This window comes from Manacus candei, unplaced genomic scaffold (genome assembly GCF_025592945.1).
Source record: "Manacus candei isolate 608988 ecotype Guabito, Panama unplaced genomic scaffold, ASM2559294v1 h1tg000086l, whole genome shotgun sequence".
In the NCBI taxonomy this organism is placed as follows: Eukaryota; Metazoa; Chordata; class Aves; order Passeriformes; family Pipridae; genus Manacus; species Manacus candei.
The window spans coordinates 1,372,070-1,393,070 of record NW_026138134.1 but is presented as its reverse complement, the minus strand read 5'-3'; the positions used below and the strand labels follow the sequence as shown (position 1 = coordinate 1,393,070).

General features: G+C 47.6%; 1 protein-coding gene across 6 annotated transcripts in view; it reads right to left on the bottom strand.

Annotated features, from left to right (window-relative positions):
* Positions 1–21,001, bottom strand: part of ARHGAP32 (Rho GTPase activating protein 32) — a 187,528-nt gene that overhangs the window by 43,123 nt on the left and 123,404 nt on the right. Inside the window, exon 1 of one of the 6 annotated variants that reach the window (XM_051812395.1) lies at positions 5,230–5,369. The exons of the other annotated variants lie outside the window; for them this stretch is intronic. The gene's annotated coding sequence lies outside the window, so the exon portion shown is untranslated. Of the gene's footprint in view, positions 1–5,229; positions 5,370–21,001 lie in introns of those variants that run through there. 6 annotated transcript variants of the gene reach the window in all.

Here is a 21,001-nt window from a genome sequence, read left to right as displayed (position 1 = left end):
TTCTGCAGACCCACATCTCACCGAGGAGAAATGATACCAAGCCAAGAACTGAGTCACATCTCCCAGTTCTCTGTCATGTTCCTTAGCAACAAGACATTTTCCTCCTTTCCTCCTGCCACAGCACATTCTATTTTGGAAGCTAATTTATACAGCCCTAAAAACCCCAACCAGAATGTGGAACCATGCACCACCAAGCACTAGCCTGGAGTCCTTGAGCAGGATGCTGGGTTTGAGGAAGGACCAACCAACACATCAATAATCTCAATAATCTCTACACTGGGCATAAAGATTTCCAAGAGAAATTTTAGAATTCCATAGGTATGAGAGTTCAAAAATATCCCTCTATCTCCAATAACCTTCATGAATGTGTACTGACTGATTTGCTGTAAAGAAGAGAAAAATAAAATCAAAATGCTGGTGTGTTTTCTGATGCTGCAGCATTTAGCCTGTGCCAGGCTGCCATCAGTTTAGGCTGGGCTCTGTGTTAGAAGTCATGGAAGACGGTAAAAATGACTAATTTCAGCTTCCCTTGATAAAAACCATTCAAATGAACTGTGATGATGAGAAGCAGCCAAGAAAAAGAACACACTTCCAGCCACCACGAGAGGCCCATGCACATGGAGAGCAAAGAAGGTCATTGGTAAGTGCTGGTTGTGTTTCTTTACAAAGCCTGGTGCTAAGAAAGCTGCATTTTGTGTTGCATCTGCCCAGGCTCCCTTGGGGCAGTGTCTGCAGCCACCTCAGCACAACTCCAGCTCTTCCTTGTCCTTTCCAACATCAGCCCTTGGCTCAGGTTGGAGCGTTGGCTCCTTTTGGTCAGCGTAGGAACATCTGGCAGCAGAGATCCACCAGCCTGGAAACTCCCTCCCTGCTCCTGCATGCCCAGATTATACAACACCTTCAGCTTCTGCTGCACTTGGGTCTAATCACTCCTCCTCCAGAGACAGGAGACTGCAAATTCAGAAGCACATTGACAGCTCTCATTTAGCCAAAATCACCCATCTGCAGTGACATGCACGAGGATGATCCACAGCTTGAACTGCCTGGAGAAGTTTCTTCATGGCAATGAGAAACTACATTTAATAACCAGGAACTATTTACAACAGCAAAACCTCTTTCCATCTTCTTACGCCAAATTTCTTGAGTGTTTAAAATGGAATAAGAATGATAACCACCAGTTGAGCCAGATGCAAAAGCATATCACCTATGTTTGATACCAAGACATCTGTTTTACTTTCCAGTTTAAAGGCATGACTAATCTTTTCACAGACTCTAAGGCCATAAGGGAGCACTAAGATAATACAATCTGACCTCCTGAACAAACAGAGCCCAGGACATCTCTGAATTCATCCCTCCTCTGAATTCATCTCTGAAGGCCAGCACACCTACCCCAAGGGAAGTGCTACGTGGTTAGGAGGTATAGATCAGTTATTTATGTAGCTGAGGGCTGAGACAGGAGGGAGGTTCCAAAGGTACAAGGGCTGACAAGGTCAGTCTATTAATTCTATTAATAAGTTTGAATTGTATTTGGGAAAATCAAGCAGTGCTGACTAGCAGAGTGTCAGTGATGGTGCAGCAGGGACAGGCTGGGTCAGAGAACTCCTGAGCCTCAGGGTGCCACTGGGAATAAAAATGGATGGGGCTGCAGTGTAAAGGAAACAGTTATCAGAGGCCAAAACTGGAAAACCAGGGGGATTGGAAACAACCCAACAGAGATGAGGGCAGCCAGCACACAAGGGTCAGCAGCTCAGGTGACCCAAAGAGGTCACAGGGCCAGCAGTGGGACTGGGAGACAAGGGGAGCAAGGGAAACAAGCTGGGAGAAAAATATCAAGAGACACTTGAAATACCTTTTTTCTCTTTCATTCTTACCTCATTTTGCTAAATCCCTGTGTTCCAGCAGAGTTTAATGCAGTCCTTTTGCTTATCTCGCCTACCTTGGAGATTAAGGATCCTCTTAAAAAATGATGTTCTGACTCAGGTGCTATCACGGGCAGAACTAAACATGAGATCTGCCCATCAGGGAGATGGTGTCAGCCTTCCACCCACGTTCACTTTGAGATACCAGGACTGTTTGACCTCACACCACACCCAGAAATGTGAGACCTGACATCAAAATGTGCCTTTGTGCAACACTAAATTAACAGAAAAGAGAACGTGATGCTGCAACTTGGATGTACCTCTGATACTTACACAACCTACATAATTTGAGAAGAAACCCTATTTCAGAACAACCCCAGAGGCTGTTCTGATGTGGCCCATCTGGTTAGCAAATTTCTGGAACCTCAAGCAGTAGCATTAAAGACAACCAGGTAAGAATCAACATCAACAACCAGGTCACTGCACTGGATAATCCTCCAGATACTTGAAAATCAGGGAGACAGAACACTCGAGAGCCAAGATGCCACCTAAGCCATTATGTGACACCACAGCAGGTTCATCTCTGTCAGAAGTTTCTCCAGCTCATCAGGGATGACAATGTCCCACATTCCCTGTTGGTGATGACTGGAGCTGTTGGCTCTTGCTACAGCTGGAATTCCTCAGTGGCTCACCTCACCTCAACCTCCCTCTAATACAATCTAAACCAAAATATTATCATCCCATCTCCAGCAAGCACAGCCTCGGAGAAGTCAAGAACTGCCTGTCCCCAAAGTCACACTGATCTGAAGGCAAACTGCCTTTGCCCTCCCACCGTGTGCTCCATGAGCTCCTTCCCTGAGGAAAGGGCTTCCCAAGGGCCGAGGGGGAGCTGCAGCACCCACACCATTCCCACTCCTGCTGCTAACTGGAGATCTCCCAAACCCCTGGAAGTGCCCCAGGCTGACCCTGAGTCACAGTGAGTGCTCTGGACACACACACAGCCCAAAGCCTTCCCAAGTCCCTCCACCACCCAAAGCCAAGCCCGGGGTGGGATCGGGAAGCGGGAGAAGAGGAGCAGCAGCCACGCTCCCCCAGCTCCAGCCTGGGCAGGGGGAGGAGGAGAGGGATGGGAATGGATCCGACAGGAATCAACAAACAGGAATCAACAAACAACACAAGCTGAAAAAACGAGGATCCCGGACAGGGTGTTTGCTCTTATGCAAGGCCTTGGAAGACACTGGGAAGGAACCAATGTTTGATTCCATCAGGAAGGGGCAGGAGCAATCCATGTGGAAAGCAGGAGGAGCAGTCAAAGCACACAACCTCCCTTTCCTGGGCTGTTACCTCAGTCCTGGTGCAGACTTTCCTGAGGTATGTGGTGTTCCCAGCAGGACAAGGAATATCCCAGCCCTTTTGCTCTCCCAATCCCTTCCCAAAGCTGCCCCTCACCCCTTCCACCAGCCCGAGGGCAACTGTTCACAGCCCAGAGCAGCAACTTCCAAATCACGCTGACCTGCCCTTCCCAGATTGGTTCTTTTCCTGTTTACAACTCAAACCTATTCATACTTTAGCTCTTAACCCCTGAGATTATTCTGCCTTTGGAAGCAAAATTGCCACTCACCTGGACTGGCAACACACCACAGCCAGGAGTTTCATTCACATTACAGTCACCTTACACAGCACTGGCAGGAAACAACAGCTAAAAGAGGATGAAAATCCATCCTCCTCACACAGCTAAAGAAGTGTAAAAAACTTCACTGAAAGTGAAAATTGGACCCAATAGTTTGGGGATTTGAGGTGAATTAAGTCTGCTTTTTAAGACTTCTGAATGCAGATAATGTATTGTTTTGCCTGCTTTATATTCTTTTCCTTTCTCTTCCAGTGCAGAGCTTTGATTTCAAATGAGCCTCTTTTATCATGCCTGTGTGGTGCCCAGAACAAAGGAGGTCAGGGAAGAGTGGAAAGGGAAGGGAAGGGGAGGCCTCCTGTCCTCTCTGTCACAAATAATCAGATCCTGCAGGGCATTTAGTTCTTAAAATGGACTATGGCTTTTAGGAGGTTTTCTGAACAAATATGAACAGACGATCCATGGCTACTTGCAAAGCATCTCCTGTGATCACAGTAACAGCTCTCCCTGGGAATTTTCTTTTCCAGAGTGTGCATCCCCTGCCCCAGGGCTCCAGCAAACAAAGGGCTGGCAGTTTTAAATAGGAAGCCCCTTTCTCCCGCACAACAGCATCAATAATATTAATGCTTAGGAATGCATTCTATGTCCAGTTGGGGAGGGAGGCAAGACAAAAAGATAAAGTGATATGCAAAAATCTATTGAAATTTAAATTCTAGACATTCCCATCTGTCAGCTGCCTCTTTGGGAGGGAGGTATAAATCCCAGAGGGAAGCAGTGATCTTCAGCCCTGCAGCCCCAGGACCATGCAGGTCCCTTGACTGCAGGAGGCTGCACGCTGGAATTCCTTCTCCCCTGGGATTTGGGTGGGAATCCTCACACAAATCCTCCTGGACACAGAAGAGGCTCCCTTTAACAGCTCTGGTTCCCTACACACCCATGACCCTGGAGTAAATGCAATAAAACAGTTTACAACTATGGACCTGGTGCACAGCAAGGTGCAATAGAGACCTCGAGTCAGAGGTTAAAGGGAAACAGAAGTAAAACAATCAGCAAGGAGGGGGAGAGGAGGAAGTATGTTCATTTAATAGGTCTCTGGTTGGCAAGAGAAGCCAACCACTGAGCCAGGGAACCTGCCCAAGGGCACAGATCCCCCAGGATCTTCTCTCCCAGCAAGAACACAGGTCACAACCCACAGCCAGGGCGTCAGATGAGAGAGTTGCTGGGAATCAGGGACATCAGAGATGTTTTCTCTGGCTACAAACACGATCCCAGGCTGCCCCTCCACAGCAGGAGGCATCTGAGCACCCCGATGGCATCACCCCTGCATCCCCCCTGCGTGGGATCAGTCCTGAGCAGGGCACCCCTGCACAGCCCGGCACCAACCGGGGGGTCTGGAGTCTCACAGAATTCCAGAATGGTTTGGAAAGGGACCTCGAAGTCCCTCTTGTTCCATGGGCAGGGACACCTTCCATCAGACCAGGTGGCTCCAAGCCCTGTCCAACCTGGCCTTGAACCAGGGACAGGCATCGACAGCTTCCCAGTGCCTCCCCACAGTGAGGAATTTTCCCCTAATCCCTCCTCTAAAGCGTGTGCCGAGCGCCTCTTCCCTACTGCACGGCCAGAGAGGACCCCCCTCACCCCAGCCCGAGCCACTGATTCCCACACTAAATACCTGGCGAGTTACTAAGCAACAAGTGGGCGCAGGCGCCTAAAAATCCTGCTCAGGGGGCCGGGGTGCCTTACCTGCCCCGCTCGGGTCCCCGCCCGGCTCCGGGAGCGGGTCCGGTCCCCGCGGGCTCCGCTCGGCTCGGGGGATGCGCTCGCAGCTCTGCGGCTCCTGCCAAGCCCCTCCCCGGCCCGCTCCTCCTCCCGCAGGTGCCTCCTTCCTCCTCCTTCCCTTCCTCCTCCTTCCCTCCCTCCCTCCCTCCCTCCCTCCGCTCCCAGCTCCCGCTGCCCCCCCGCTCCCTCCTGCCGGTGCCCCCCGGCCGCGCAGAGGGCGGAGGATGGGCAGGGAGGGAGGGATGATGAGCAGCACCCGGCTCGGCTGGGCGAGGGTCTAAACACAGAAATATAAACAAAGGAAGGTCTAAAAAAAAAAATAAAAAAATCATAAAATAAATAATAATGATAAAATAAAAATAAGAAGTAAAAAAAGAAATATAAATTAAGGAAGGTCTAAAATAAATATAAATATAAATATAAATATAAATATAAAAATGTATAAATATATCTAAAATATATACATACACAATATATGTATATACATAATATATAAATAGATATTTTATATATTTATGTGTATATATGCACATAAGCACAGAAAATACATATTTATATACGATGTGTATATACATAATAGATAAAGATATATTTTATGTATTTATGTGCATATACACACACAAACAGAAAATACATATTCATATATTTGTATATACATAATATGTAAATATATATTTTATATATTTATGTGTATATACACAATAAAGATAGAAAATATATATTTAAATATGATGCCTATGTACATAATAAATGTATATTTACATATTTATATATATATAGGTAAATATATAATATATATATTTAATATAAATAAAAATAGGTATAAAAATGTAAAGGAGGGGTGACAAGAAGGCTCTGCTCCATGGTGCCAACCACTTGGACATGAGGCCACGGGCAGAAACCGATGCCTGGAAGTTCCACTTGACTATCAGGAAGAACTTCCTTCCCTTTGCAGTGACAAGCACTGAGCAGGCTGCCCAGCGAGGCTGTGGAGTGTCCCTGACTGGAGATATTCCAGAACCCTCCAGACACAACCCTGTGCCATGTGCTCCGGGATGAGGTGGGACCAGGTGACCCACCGTGGTCCCTCCCAGCCTGACCCTGCTGTGGTGCTGTGCAGGTCTGACCCTGGCTCTGCCCCGTCTAACCCATGGCCATAACCCTGCTCCTTCCCCTCCATCCATCCTACCCATGGCCATAACCCTGCTCCTTCCCCTCCATCCATCCTACCCATGGCCATAACCCTGCTCCTTCACCTCCATCCATCCTACCCATGGCCATAACCCTGCTCCTTCACCTCCATCCTACCCATGGCCATAACCCTGCTCCTTCACCTCCATCCTACCCATGGCCATAACCCTGCTCCTTCACCTCCATCCATCCTACCCATGGCCATAACCCTGCTCCTTCACCTCCATCCTACCCATGGCCATAACCCTGCTCCTTCACCTCCATCCTACCCATGATATTACAGGAAAAGTGTGATGCCACATGACGGATGTGACATCATAGGGGAGATGTGATGTCACAGGAAGGATGTAATGTCACAGATAAGGATGTGATGTCATAGGGGAGCTGTGATGTCACAGGGAGGACGCGATGTCATAGGGCTGATATGATATCACAGAGAGATGTGATGTCATATGATGGATGTGACATCATAGCAGAGATGTGATGTCACAGGGCAGGTGTGATGTCATAGGGAGGATGTGATGTCACCGGGGAGCTGTGATGTCACGGGGAGGATGTGATATCACCGGGGAGCTGTGATGTCATGGGGAGGATGTGATGTCACAGGAAAGGTGTGATGTCATAGGGGAGCTGTGATGTCACAGGGAGGATGTGGTGTCATAGGGGAGATGTGATGTCATGGGGAGGATGTAATGTCACAGGGATGATATGATATCACAGGAGAGGTGTGATATGATATGATGGATGTGACATCATAGGGGAGCTGTGATGTCACAGGAAGGACGTGATGTCACAGGGGAGCTGTGATGTCACAGGGAGGATGTGGTGTCATGGGGGAGATGTGATGTCACAGAGGATGATGTGATGTCATATGATAGTTGTGACATCATAGGGGAAATGGGATGTAACAGGACGGATGTGATGTCATGGGGGAGATTTGACGTCACGGGGAGATGTGATGTCACAGAGGAGGATGTGATGTCACAGGGCAGGTGTGATGTTATAGAGATTTGATATCACACAGGAGAGATGTGATGTCATATGATGGATGTGATGTCATGGGGGAGATCTGACATCACAGGGAGATGTGATGTCACAGGGAGGATGTGATGTCACAGGGGAAGATGTGATGTCACAGCACAGCCCCGCCCCCCAGAGGTCCAGGGCCACAAAGGTGTTCTGGGGGGTCAGTGACGTCAGAGGGGGAGGTGACGTCAAGGGGTAGGTGTGATGTCACAGAGGAGAATGTGATGTCATGGGGAAGATGTGATGTCAGAGTAGAGGATGTGATGTGACAGGGATTATATGATATCACAGAAGAGATGTGACATCATATGATGGTTATGACATCATAGGGAGCTGTGATGTCACATGAAGGATGTGATGTCACATGGGAGCTGTGATGTCACAGGGATGATATGATGTCATGTGATGGTTGTGACATCATGGGGGAGATGTGATGTCACAGGAAGGATGTGATGTCACGGGGACCTGTCATGTCACATGGGAGTTGTGATGTCAGAGTGGAGGACATGATGTCACAGGGATGATATCACAGGAGAGATGTGATGTCATACGATGGAGTTGACGTCATATGGGAGCTGTGATGTCACAGGGAGGATGTGAGTCATTGGGAGGATGTGACGTCACAGGGATGATATATCACAGAAGAGATGTGATGTCACATGAAGGATGTGTTGTCACAGGGGAGCTGTGAGGTCACAGGGAAGGTGTGATGTCACATGGATGATGTGATGTCACGGGGAGCACATGACCACCTCCTTCACCTCCATCCTACTCATGGCCATGACCTTCACCTCCACTGGCAGGATGGACCCTCATCCCCTTCCAGCCCCAGGGAAACACACTGGCCAGCAGAGCTGGACTCCCGTTTATCCTTGCCTTTCTCCTTTCCTTGCTCCTTCACACTCCAGAAACTACCAAGGATCCCGTGGTGAGGGGCACAGCCCAACCCCGCAAGGGCTGCAGAGGTCAGGGGTATGTCTGTGCCCCCCTCACTCACACTGCCAATCCCCATGTGTGCACTAAAGGGGTGTGTCAGCATGGCCAGGAGGGAGGGGTGGACTCAGGCCATGCCCAAGTGTCCCCACAGAAACATGTCCCAGCTTGCAGAGCAGGCACAGGCTGGGCCCTGAGCCCACCTGCCCCCACAGCCCTGGGACAGCACCCAGGGGGTCCCTCTGTTAATCCAGTCACAGAGTGATTCCCACTCCCAGGGGCTGTGAACCAGCACAGTCAGGGGCTGCATTGATCACATCACTGCAAACAAATTCCATTAAAAATTCCCCCGGAGTTGTGCTGTCTGAAAGCCAAGCAGAAGGACAGGGCTCGTTTTAGAGTGACCCAGTTCCAGCCCAGGTCCAACCCAGCTGTGCCAGGGCAGAGACACCATGGCCTGACCTCACCCCCAGCACTGCCATCCCTGCATTGGGAGCAGGGATGAGAGCTAAGGAGGTCAGGAAGCCTCAGCCAAGCCTTCCAGCCTTTTTCTAATGCCACTGAAACCATGGCCTTACCTTCATTTATCACTTGAGGACTAAATTCTGCCCTGTGCTTTAACCACTCTGACCTTGAGCCCCCAGTTCACACCAGGCTGGAACCAGCTCATCAACCCCAGGGATTGCTGTCACACACTTTAAAACTGGGATCAGTAGATAAAGGTGCACAACGTCAGGGTCACAGGGATTAAGGAGAAATTTGCTTCTCTATATGCAGAAATCTCAATGATCGGGGCAGAACTTTCTGTTGGTGCTCAGCTTTCTCCTCAAGCCAACGTGCTGTTTTCAGGACTGTTTGCTGACTCACATGTCTCGATAACACCCCTTCTCCAGCTCCTTATTGTTGGTGTTTATTGCTGTCCTTGTTTTGCTTGGACAATGATCACAGTGTCACAGTGTGTTTCAGCTCAGCAGCCAAGCATGACTCCTAAATCCACTCCTCTATGCACAATTCCAAACACAAAACCTTCTCCCTGGTACCAACTCACCATTCCAGGAACGTTCTTCCTATTGAGCCTGTTGATAAAAGCTGGTAAATCTCCTAAAACTGGGGAAATGAATACACCAGAAGCCAGGCTGTTCCAAATTTACATGGAAAATGCACACACAATTCCAAACAGCACCCAGGACTTCAGAGCAGCACCACCATGAGCCACCCAGAACTGCCAGCACGTGTTACATGGGCCCTATATAATTTTTTTTTTTCCTTTTTAATGCAGGCCAGGCTTGGTTAGGAAGAATCCTCCAAGGCTGATGAACCCCGTTGTGACAAACTGTTCCATTCCCACACTTTGCTGGTGCCCAGTTTCAAACTAAGGCCAGGGGGTGCCCAATCCTATTTTTGCTCTAAATTAAGAGCTGCACTCCCAGTAACACAGAGCTCCCTCAGCTGCAGACTTGGGTTTTACCTTTGAAATTACTGCTCTGAGGAGGTATTTCACTACCTGGTGTACAATGACACACCTTTCCCCCACCTGCACTTTTTTCCTGTAAAGGAAAATCCTTAATCCTTGTTAGAAAATGCCTTTCTTTAAGGAATGAAACCTGAGCAACCAGGGACGTGGCTCTTCTGCACCTGGACGTTCTGCACCTGCACAGGGGGTCTCTGCCCTGAACAGAACTGGGGTGTCCTCCTGCTGCTTCAAAATATTTGACTGAAATAATAATCATATGTGATTATTTTCTGTTCCTAATTTCTTTTGCCAGACAATTTTAAGCCACTATTTTTTTTTTTTATCAAACAAGTGAAAGAGATACATCCTCCACTACTGAGGTGTTCTTCAGCATGCCACGGAGCAGAGAGGTAGATAATGAATGTCTTATCTTTTAAACTCAGCTAATAAGCCCAAGCATTTGAAATCACAGACAAAAAAGGTCCATCTGTGTGCCTGTCACAAATTCAATCCTGAACTTTACCCTGTCCTCCAGAAGTTATTTCAGACAGAAGCACTGGGAAGGCAAAGTAACCCAAAGAATGTTATTAGTACAGCCTGTACCTTCTTCCACTTTCTGGTTTTTGCAAATATAACCACTCCAGGAAGCTTCAAGCCATCCTCCATCCATAGGCATCAGGCAGCCACTATGTTCCAATGCTGCTTCTGACTCAGTTACATTTATCCTGCAATCAAGTGCTCCTAAAACACACACACAAACCCCCCCAAATAAACAAAACCCCTTTAAAAAAAAAATAAAAAGGTGTTGGAGAGAAACTAAGATTATAGATGAAAGCAGGCTGAGGGATTAAAAACCCCCAACAGAGCAGCACGTCGTGCAACAGACTGCCATGGAATACCTTAAAATGTGGGATTTGATTCCCAGAGCTGGCAGCAGCCAGGTCTGACATCCAGGTATCTCATGTCACAGAGTGTAGAATCATCAAATCCCAGAATGGTTTGGGTTGGAAGGACCTTAGAGCCCATCCAGTCCCTACCATGGGCAGGGACACCTTCCACTAGCCCAGGTTGCTCCAAGCCCTGTCCAACCTGGCCTTGGACACTTCCAGGGATCCAGGGGCAGCCACAGCTTCTCTGGACAAGTCCCTGGGGTGGCCCCACGTGGTGAATTAACTGTGGTCACCGAGCTTTGGTGGGTGTAGCCACGGTCTGTCATGGCTTGCAAGAAAGATTCCAACTATTCCATTTCCAAGGGTAAAAACACAGTTAGGAACGATGTGACACAGAGCCAAGCAGGTAAGAGAGGACCTGCACTTGCCTTTCCCTCGGCAAAGGTTTCCATGAGAACCAACTGATGGAATTTGGTGCTTCCCACCACAGCTCCGGGATGAAGGAGCACTCCTGTGGCACGAGATCTGCAACCAAACCCGGCAGAGGGAAGTTCACAGCAGCAACATCCCAGGCATGGGCTGATTCCTGAACTGCAAAGCAAGTCCTAAAGGCCACAGGGCTGATCTGCAGGTGATGAATTCACTGTCAGGGAGAGGGGCAGAAAGGGGGGAGCACCGAGAGGGGCAGAGGGAGCCTTGGCTGCTCACTGAGGATTTCTGATGGAAACACACCACAGATCTTGTCCAAGCAGTGGACAACATGCATTTCTACATGTTCATTTAAGGATCCTCTCAAACACACACCACATCCCTGCCCAAACCAAGACCTTCCAAGGAAGCCAAACAAACATTATGGATTTGCCAGTGTATATTCTCCAGCCTCACTCGCTTCCAATCTTAATTCCTGGTTTCACATAGACACTTTCTTGCAGATGTAGCAACATCACTGATCCCTATGGGATGGAATCAGAGCTCCAGCACCCCTTCTTTGTGCACAGAGAGGTGATGCTGTAGCTGCTCAGCCTTTGTGAACTTCCCAGGCCCAGGTTTTAAAGGGAGATTTGGGCTATTCATGGCACAACCCTCGATAAATCCATGTGCCAATGCAAGCAGAGATCAGAGCCATCACCCAAGGTTAAAGCTGCCTCAAGGTATTTCTAAGCCACAACTTGTCTCCCACACTAATATAGAGAATTATTCAGGAGAAAAGGAGAGGAAAACTAGAGCAGAACAAACTCCCTCTTCCCATGATTCCAAAGCTTTCAGCACAACTGCAGAGTTTTGCTCAAGCCAACTATTATTAGAGTTAAGTCCCATTTTGACAGAGCTTGTGAGAAAGGAAGAAACGTAGTTTAAAAATAACAAACCCCTCAACCTGAATAAGTGGAGAGTGAGAAAGCAGCACAGAACATGTGAAAAGGAAGCTGGCCTTATTAATAGCACATAGTACCTTCAACACCCCTGCACTCAGCCAAGTTTCACCCCTTTACTTCACAGTACTCATCCTATTTTGGTGGATCCAACCTCTCCAAGCCCCAAATACCAGGAATCTTCCATAACAAACATTAATACAGCTCTTTTTTACCTGCACAAAACATGGGTCTACGCAATTATTTCTGAACTGATGCCTGCAGACTGTTCATGGATCCCTTGTTCCTTTTCTTTTCCAGTTAAAATTCCCCAGGAAACATGGCCAAGACTCACCACAAAATTACCTGACAAAGTGTGAGATGCCTGAAGCTGCTGTTTATGGGTCCAGCTTCTTCCAAAAGCCTCAGTGACCACACACAAGGAGGAACTGCACTCCAGGGAACACAGCAATTCACGTGTCTCTTCCCTCTCCCTGTTCCAGGCACTTCCTGTGCTTTCAGGAGGCCGATTTCCAGGGCTGTAATTACACCAGTAGTGCCTCCCAGTGGGGATGTAGGATATGCTGGGATGGAGCAGGGGATGCTCCTCAACTGGCAGAGCTCTGCTGCTTCCCCTGGGATCCCCAGAGCTGCCAAAGGACTCCTCTGTCATGAGCCTGCACCCCATCAAGGGTGGCTGGTTGGGGGTTTTTTGGGAGATACACTCTGCCAGCTCTGAGTGTGACCTTTTTCAACCTTCCAGCAGACTCAGCTATGCCAGGGAAATCCTGAACACAAACTTGGTGGGAGATGGAGACTGAGGCTCCTTCCCTGACACCTCACCTGGGCCTTCCTGGGATTGCAGAGAGGAGCCAAAAGGCCACCAGAGCCACCACCTGCCTCAGCTTGCACCTCGAGGTTACACCAGACAACACCCCTGTGCTCAGCTGAGCCCTGGAAAGCACATGGCTCTTGTTCCTGGAACCACACAGGCTCCACTCCCTGCGGGCTGGGAGGGCTCAAGCAGGGCCTGGACAGGTTAGAAAACTCTCTTTTGACTTCAGCTAGAAAAGGAATATATAAATGAAACAGCAGAACCAAACTATATCTCCATCTTCTTCCCAGGTCTCTGCAGATGCCTTTTTGGTTCAGTCCAGCTTCTCTCCTGCTCTTCCCACAAAGGATGGGTCTCCTGCCCTGCCAAGTTTCTCTGCCTCTGCCACGGCTTCCCCTGGACCCTCCAGACACAGCACCAACCCCCAGATCCTGCTCTTCTCCTCCAGACACAGCACCAACCCCCAGATCCTGCTCTTCTCCTCCAGACACAGCACCAACCCCCAGATCCTGCTCTTCTCCTCCAGGCTCCCAAAGCCAGGCCTCTGGAAGAAAATGTCAGCCAACTCACTCCCAAGTGGCTGAGAAGCACCCAGGCAGTTCCAGAGCACCCAGAAACGTCACAGGAACAGGGGCTGGCTCAGCTGCAGATCCTGCACCAGCTACAAACATCACCCAAACTCCAGTCTGTGGGCAAGAAACACAACCAGGAGTGCTCAGAAAGCACCAAAGTGGACTTTGGGGCTTACTGGCATTGTCAGAAAACATCTGCACTGTTAAAGGATTAAAGGATTAAGGAGGAAGGAAAAATACATTGACTCCTAATACCTCATGTCCTTAGAAACTTGGTGAAATACTTCAAATTCTTGGTCTTCTCTCACTTAGGAGTTAGCCAAGGTTTATACATTTTATTGAGGTAGACAGGAAAACATTTCAGATTTGCCACTGCAGAACTAAATTCAAAAGCAAGTTCCATATAAAAACACATTCTCATTGATAGAGTGCAGAAAAAATACTTGACACTTTTTAACTCTAAAACCTGCTCCAGGTAAATCACTGCTTGTCCCAGTCTGGTGAAGAACTCCCAAAACTGCAACTCCCTGGTACCTGCATCCATAATGCACCTGCAATTCTCTTCAAATGCTAAACTATGAAGCAACCTCAGGAATCCTCAAGTGGATTTTCAGGCACATATCCAGGACGTGCTCTCCTGCAGAGGGGGAATGGAGAAGGCTGAGAGTGACTCCTCAGTCCCAGGCAGGACAGATGCTGCTGCTGGGATGCTCCACCATCCCCAGCCCTTCTTGCCCAGGGAACACAGAGCCTGTCATGCACATTCCTGGCCATCTCTCCCCAGCACACAGGAGCTGGGAGCTGTTCTCCCCAACTCCTACTCTTCCGGCAGGCTCACAGATTTTATGGTGCACATTCCATAGAGCACCAGATGAATCCTGGATATAGCAGCACTTCCACAGCTCAGCCCACAGCTCTCATCCCTTTCTATTTCTGCCAAAAAACGGGAAGCAACAAAAGAAGGAGGAAGAATCACTTGAAACAAGGGAGGCAAGAGAAGACTCCAAGGAAATGAAAAACTAAGGAAAATGCTGCTGCAGTTCTGATTTGAACTTCAGATTTAAAGACCTAAAAAGACTAACCAATCTCAGAGTTGTGCAGTAAATCCCCTTCCCCTAAAACCAGGTAATTACTGGAGCAATTCCCAGTATCAGAACTCACTGCACTGAGAGCAAACAATGCAACACAACTATGGAAGGTGAAGTTGCACACTCCTGATGTATCCAAGGCACAAACTACCAGCAAAATAATAGTCTTTTTTTTATAAAGCAAGCATACAGCACTTATTATGGGAGTGAAATAAAGCCCTAAAGCCTAGTTTAAAAATAAATCCGCCTTTGGTGACTTTAGGAGGTACAATGGGAAGCCAGACAAGGATTTCAGCAGAGGCAGAGCTTTACACATAAACCACAAGAAGATTTGCAGTCAGTTGAAATACAATTAGAAGAGATGCCTGGCACTTAGCAAGCACTTAAATCACTGAACTGCACAAGCACTGGCCTCTTTAATAAACTGAAATGTTATACCAGTTGTTGGATAGCAGGATATGCTTCTCCTAAAATTCCACTTATTTCTTTCCAAGCACTCAAGAGAAACCAAAGTCCAGGTATGATTTAACAAAACAAATACATTGAAATGCCTGTTGTCAAACACCTCTCAGTAAGTGAGGAGGAATTTGTTTATGTCCCAGGGACATATCTCAGCTCCTCAGTTCCACTGGAACACTTTAATTTTACCTAATGCTACTTTTGAAGAGCTGCAGGGCGTTGTCATGGCAATGCCAACACAACACAGTTGTTTTGTGCTCTCTCTGCATCTGGGCACATTTACACTGCCAGAAAGCTGCAGCATTTAACCACATGTCTCCTCTCTTATTCAAGCAAGTCCTTTCTTCCACAACGTGGTCACAGAGGGTTTGGAACCCTCTTTGGATAGATCTCTCTGAGGCCCAAATTGAAAGCCTGGGGAAAGAAGAACACTTTATATTTAGAAATTCAGCAGCTGGAGGGGGAAAAGAAGCTAAATTCTGATATACAGATTAATATCCACGTGGCTACTGGTACACAGGGGTGTTAAGCATCACCCCCAAGATTTGGGCTCTGCTGAAATCACTGGCAGAAAATCTGCCTGTGAGAAGGTGGATGCTCAGAATCAGGTTTCTGCCCAACAGATTTTAATGTAAAAAAATTCATAACACACTATTTCAACTACATCTACCTTCTGTCAGCAAAGCTAGGGAGTTAGTGAGGGGTTACTGCTACAACACACGGGGTTAGACTTGGTTAGGACAGAGATGGTGCACAAGAGGCTCTACCTGAGCTCAGGTGGGGCTGGTTCAGAGCCTGGGTAACATGTGCAGAGCCTGGTTTTACACCAATCCATCTCCAGATCTGCACATGGGGCAAGGGGCAGAGGGACAGACACAAGGCAAGAGCAGGGACACAGTCAAATTAAATATCTCCTGCAGGAGACCAACAATTCAACATGGAGAGACAGCAACTGGAGAAATGCAGAGTTCAGTGCTGGGCACGAAGAGCTGCTGCTTCTCTGGCTTGTTCCAGGCCTGAACTATCCCTACCTGACAATGTCTGTGTGCAAAAAGGAGTGGGAGTGAAGTGACACACTGAGCTCACAGGATGGGTAGCAAACAAAGAGGAGGTGAGCTGAAATGAGCTGGGTGAGCCCCCAAATCTGAGCTGAAATGAGCTGGGTGAGCCCCCAAATCTGAGCTGAAATGAGCTGGATGAGCCTAAATCTGAGCTGAAATGAGGTCAGTGAGCCCCAAATCTGAGCTGAAATGAGCTAGATGAGCCCCAAATCTGAGCTGAAATGAGCTGAGTGAGCCCTCAAATCTGAGCTGAAATGAGGTCAGTGAGCCCCCAAATCTGAGCTGAAATGAGCTGAATGATCCCCCAAATCTGAGCTGAAATGAGCTGGGTGAGCCCCCAAATCTGAGCTGAAATGAGGTCAGTGAGCCCCCAAATCTGAGCTGAAATGAGGTCAGTGAGCCCCCCCAGAAACTGGAGCTGCTGAGGAGGAAGGTGGATGCCTGAAGAGCTGGGCTTGGAGCTGGCTCAGGTGTGACCACAGTGTATCCAGGCTAATTCCCAATTCCAGTCCCATGGCAGGGGGTGGAATGAGATGATCTTTAAGATCCCTCCCAGCTCAGAGAAGTCTGGGATTCTGGGATTGGGTGAACACTCTCAAGAGAGTTTTCACTGTAAAAAGAGTTAAAAAATTATATAAAAAGGATGTTGGTTTAGGGTGGCAAATGCTGGTGGAAGAATCAGTGATTTTAAAAGCACAGCTTGCCCAGGAATGGCCTTTGGGGTGCTTGAGAGACCAAGGACCTCGAGTTTGTTGTCAAGGGCACTTTGTCCCACTCAAAACCCTGTTCCAGTCCTTGCCTCCCTATCCAGAGCTCAGCTTATTTATCTGGGGAAGCTAAGAGCCAAAAAAGAACTTCAGTGTCTAAAAACTTCCTCACGAGCCCAGAAAGGAACTTCCCCCTCCACCAGCAAAGCCTGAACAGGACCCCAGAGCTTCCACACTTCAAAAATACATGGATGTATGAAATCCTGGATGAATTCCTGGGAGCAGAACCACGCTCTCTGGTACACAGGGATGTTATGAACAGCAAGCACAGTGCAGAGCACAGCTCAGGGATGGCAGGATGTGGCTCCTGAGCTCTCAGGGGTGCTCTGGGAGCAGCCCCAGCCAAGTTTCTAATCTCTGTGGCAATTCCATGACTCATAAAGGGCCATGGCTGTCAAAAGGAATTAATTTCCCAGGAAAAACAAGCAGAACCACTAATAGGCCTTGTACCTCTGAGTAGAAATATCAGAGCTCTGCTCTGGTGTCGAAATCTTCCTTCTGACAAACAGCTCCGAGGGGAGGGGGATGAACACTGACCCCTGAGGGTGCATTAAGCAACCAGAAATGTGGCCATGCCTTGTTTTCATGTTAAAAACCTGGGAAAAAAACCCCTGCCTGAAAAAACCAGACAGGCTAAAACCCTGCCTGAAAAACAGACAGGTTTAAACTCTGCCTGAAAAAAAGAGACAAGTCTAAACCCTGCCTGTGTTACCTGAATTTAACTGCTACTGATCCTTAGCAGGAATTGTATCTTTGAAGGGCTCATGGACTCAAGAACCTTGACTACAGGAGTGGGAAAAAAATCAGGAAAATCTTTTCTCCATACTTGTGTGACCAAGGGAAACTCCTTGGATCTTACAAGAATTTGCTATTCTGATTCCTCACAAACTTTGTGGCAGGTTATTTATTTATCACTGGATATGGCCAGTCATAACAATAAGGTTTTACCTTTAATCTTAAAAAACTCCATCCCAGTTTAAACATTCCCTGGCTCTTGTTGGTTTGGGAATGTGCAGTGGAAGAAGCCTTCCTGTCCATGATATATCTGACACTCAAATGCTGTTTTCCCTCCTGGATCAGTCTCCCTTTCTGGCCAGAGGCATCTGATAATCTTGGCACATGCTCAGGAAGTTGAGTCCTCACACCAGAAACAAGTTTGCTGCCAAAAAACATTCTTGTCCTGGAGGAAGCATTGGGAATGGGAAGCACATCCCCGTTTCCCACGTTACAGGGGTATCAGCACAGTCTCCATGCAACAGGCTGGAGGTGGGTATGTGCTTGGGCAAAAAATATATATGCACATGAATATTATATATGTTACAATATATCTATGTACAGATTTGCATATCCAGTTTTAAGACTCATTTATGGAATCCAAACACCATCCCAGGGGGAGCTGATTTGTGGAAATGAGGCCTTTACTGCAAAACCTGATAAATCTCCAGAAACAGCCCCGGGTTTTACTGACACCAGGCTTTGCTGGGAGGTTCAGAGCAGCACAAGCAGGATCTAAAAAGGACCATGGCAACATAAAGCAGGACTCTGGATAAATAATCCACTTAATAGTTCACTTGGGGCATTGAGAGATGCTGAGCACAAACAGCATTCCCTGATCTTCAAAAAGAAAAAGGAATCTTGGCTTCTGAAAACTGCCAAGTCTAACAAACACTGAAAGCCACGTTTAAATCTACTCCATCACCCATTTTTACCTTCTCTTTCTTTCACACTGACATTCATATTTAGTTGCTTGGTACTTAAATTCTTTCTTTTTAATCTTTTCAATCTTTTTATGAATTCAAAATGATTCTCTGACCTCCAGAAAAGAGTTAAAATCAGCTTTGCTGTTTCCCTGCTGTATTATTTTAAGTCCAAAGAGCCTTTAAAAAGCTTAGAATAAAGGGTTGTTTGGGTTTCCCTAATATCCTTCAGGGCATCAGTGCTACTGACCTGAATGTACAGAAGAAAAAGAAAGGGGAAGAAAAGGAGACACAGAGAAACAGGGAAAGAATGAAAGAGGGAAAAAGGAATCAATGAAAACGTACAAGGGGGGAAGTAGCTCCAGGATGCTGGGCGGGCTCCATGGGCTGGGGAGACTGGGAAGGGATCATTAAACACAGGGAAAAACCAAACAAAAAACAGTTGGTTAAAACACACCCCCAGTAAAAATGGGCTCATTTCATACAAAGCTCAGCTGGGTTATACACAATACAACCATGGACCCAATCCTTCAAGTTGGTTGGGGTTTTATTCCCTAAACTCTTTGGAAATTCATTAGGATCCAGGAATTCCCACCCAGCATGTCCCAGCTTGAAAAAACCCAAACATTTTGCACGTTTGATCTCTCAGCACAAGGCCCATCCCTGCCCAGGCTTTACTATATATTGAATTTTCCTCCACTTCTAATGGCGCTCAAGCAAACAGCTGCTTTTTCTTGCTCTTCATCCAATGCAAAAAGAGGAATAATCGCCTCAGAATTTTTCTCTGAGATACCTGAAATTATCTTGAGACATCTCAGAATTTTTCTGAGAATAATTTGCTGTCAGCAAAAGGTGTTCCTCCTGAAAATCAGGAATTGCAGAGAAGGCAGATTTAGCTCTGCCTCACCCCCAAGTGCTAATTTGGTTTTTTGGATGGAAGAGAGAAAGTCCAGGAAAGGTGTGGATGTGGCACTGGGGGCCACGGTCAGGGGGGTTAATGGCTGGACTGGATCATCTCAGAGGGCTTTTCCAACCTCAGGGATTCCATGAACCCATGATTCCCAGGGAACCCTGGGATTCCATGGGCAGGTTGGCCTTGACCTGCTGAAATCTCCATTGGCTCAGTCCTGGGGGCTTTTCTTGGAAAACCATGGGGGCTTCCACAACTTTGGGCAATCCCTGCAGCACCTTCCAAAGGCACAGAGAAGCCTCCTAAGGAAGCATCTCCACACTCCGACTGCTGGCCTCTCCTCCCAAATCCCTGCCCATGCTATCCAGGAAAGGGGTGGCCAGGTAGGACTGAACAAAACAGAGACACTGAAACACCCCTTGTCAAACACCTCTCAGTGAGGAGGAGGAATCTGTTTGAGCTCCAGCCCTGCAGGAGCACAGGGACCAGGATTCCTGCAGGATTGGTGCTGAGCTCTGCCAGGGACCAGGATTCCTGCAGGATTGGTGCTGAGCTCTGCCAGGGACCAGGATTCCTGCAGGATCAGTGCTGAGCTCTGCCAGGGACCAGGATTCCTGCAGGATCAGTGCTGAGCTCTGCCAGGGACCAGGATTCCTGCAGGATTGGTGCTGAGCTCTGGCAGCTCTGGAAGCACAGTCTGTGTCTCCTGCTGGCAGCCCTGAGCTCATCCCCTGTTTCCCTGCTGGCCATGGATGCCTGTCCTGGCTCAATAAATTTGCACTCAATTCAGCTTTAATGATACAGTTGCATGAACGCCAAACAACTGGTTTGTTTACATCAGATTAACGAGGCTGGTACTAATTATGTCCATTTAACTTCCCATATTTTCCTTATAAAAGCACTAATTAAGCCGTGATGCTCTCATTGGTGTCAAATGGCTGTTCAACCCAGGCAGAATTTAAGTTTTATTTGCACCTTCTTCTTCTTCCTGATTTTTATTAAAATAAAAACCCAATCACAATGGTTTTTATCCTGGTTTTTTATCCTGGTTGTTAATCCACAGCCAGGCTCTGAGGAGCCTGTTTTGATTCCAACAGCTCTAACACAGTGAATGTAACTCAATTTGCATTTTTGCAGTTAAAATTAATTCATTCAGCACTGCCCAGAGTCTGCAGCAGGTCAGGACAGAGCCTGTTGCTGAGCCAGACCTAAATTTCAATCCTCCTGAAGTTCAGTGGATTATTTGTGCTGGGTGTGCTGACCTGGATAAATCTGTTATTGATGTTTTAAAAAAGAAAATTAGTCATTTATAGCACCTTGTAATACTGACAGGTCCCCTTTACTGTGTCCTTGGTCCTGCGTTGTAGGAGTGTCTTTACCTGTTAAACCTAATTTAAATGAGAGGATGAGACAGGAATCTGTAAACTCCTCCATAAAGTTGGCAGAGCTGCTGGGTTATTCATTCTTCGTCCTAAAGGAGACTGAGGAACTGGTGAGAAGGACCC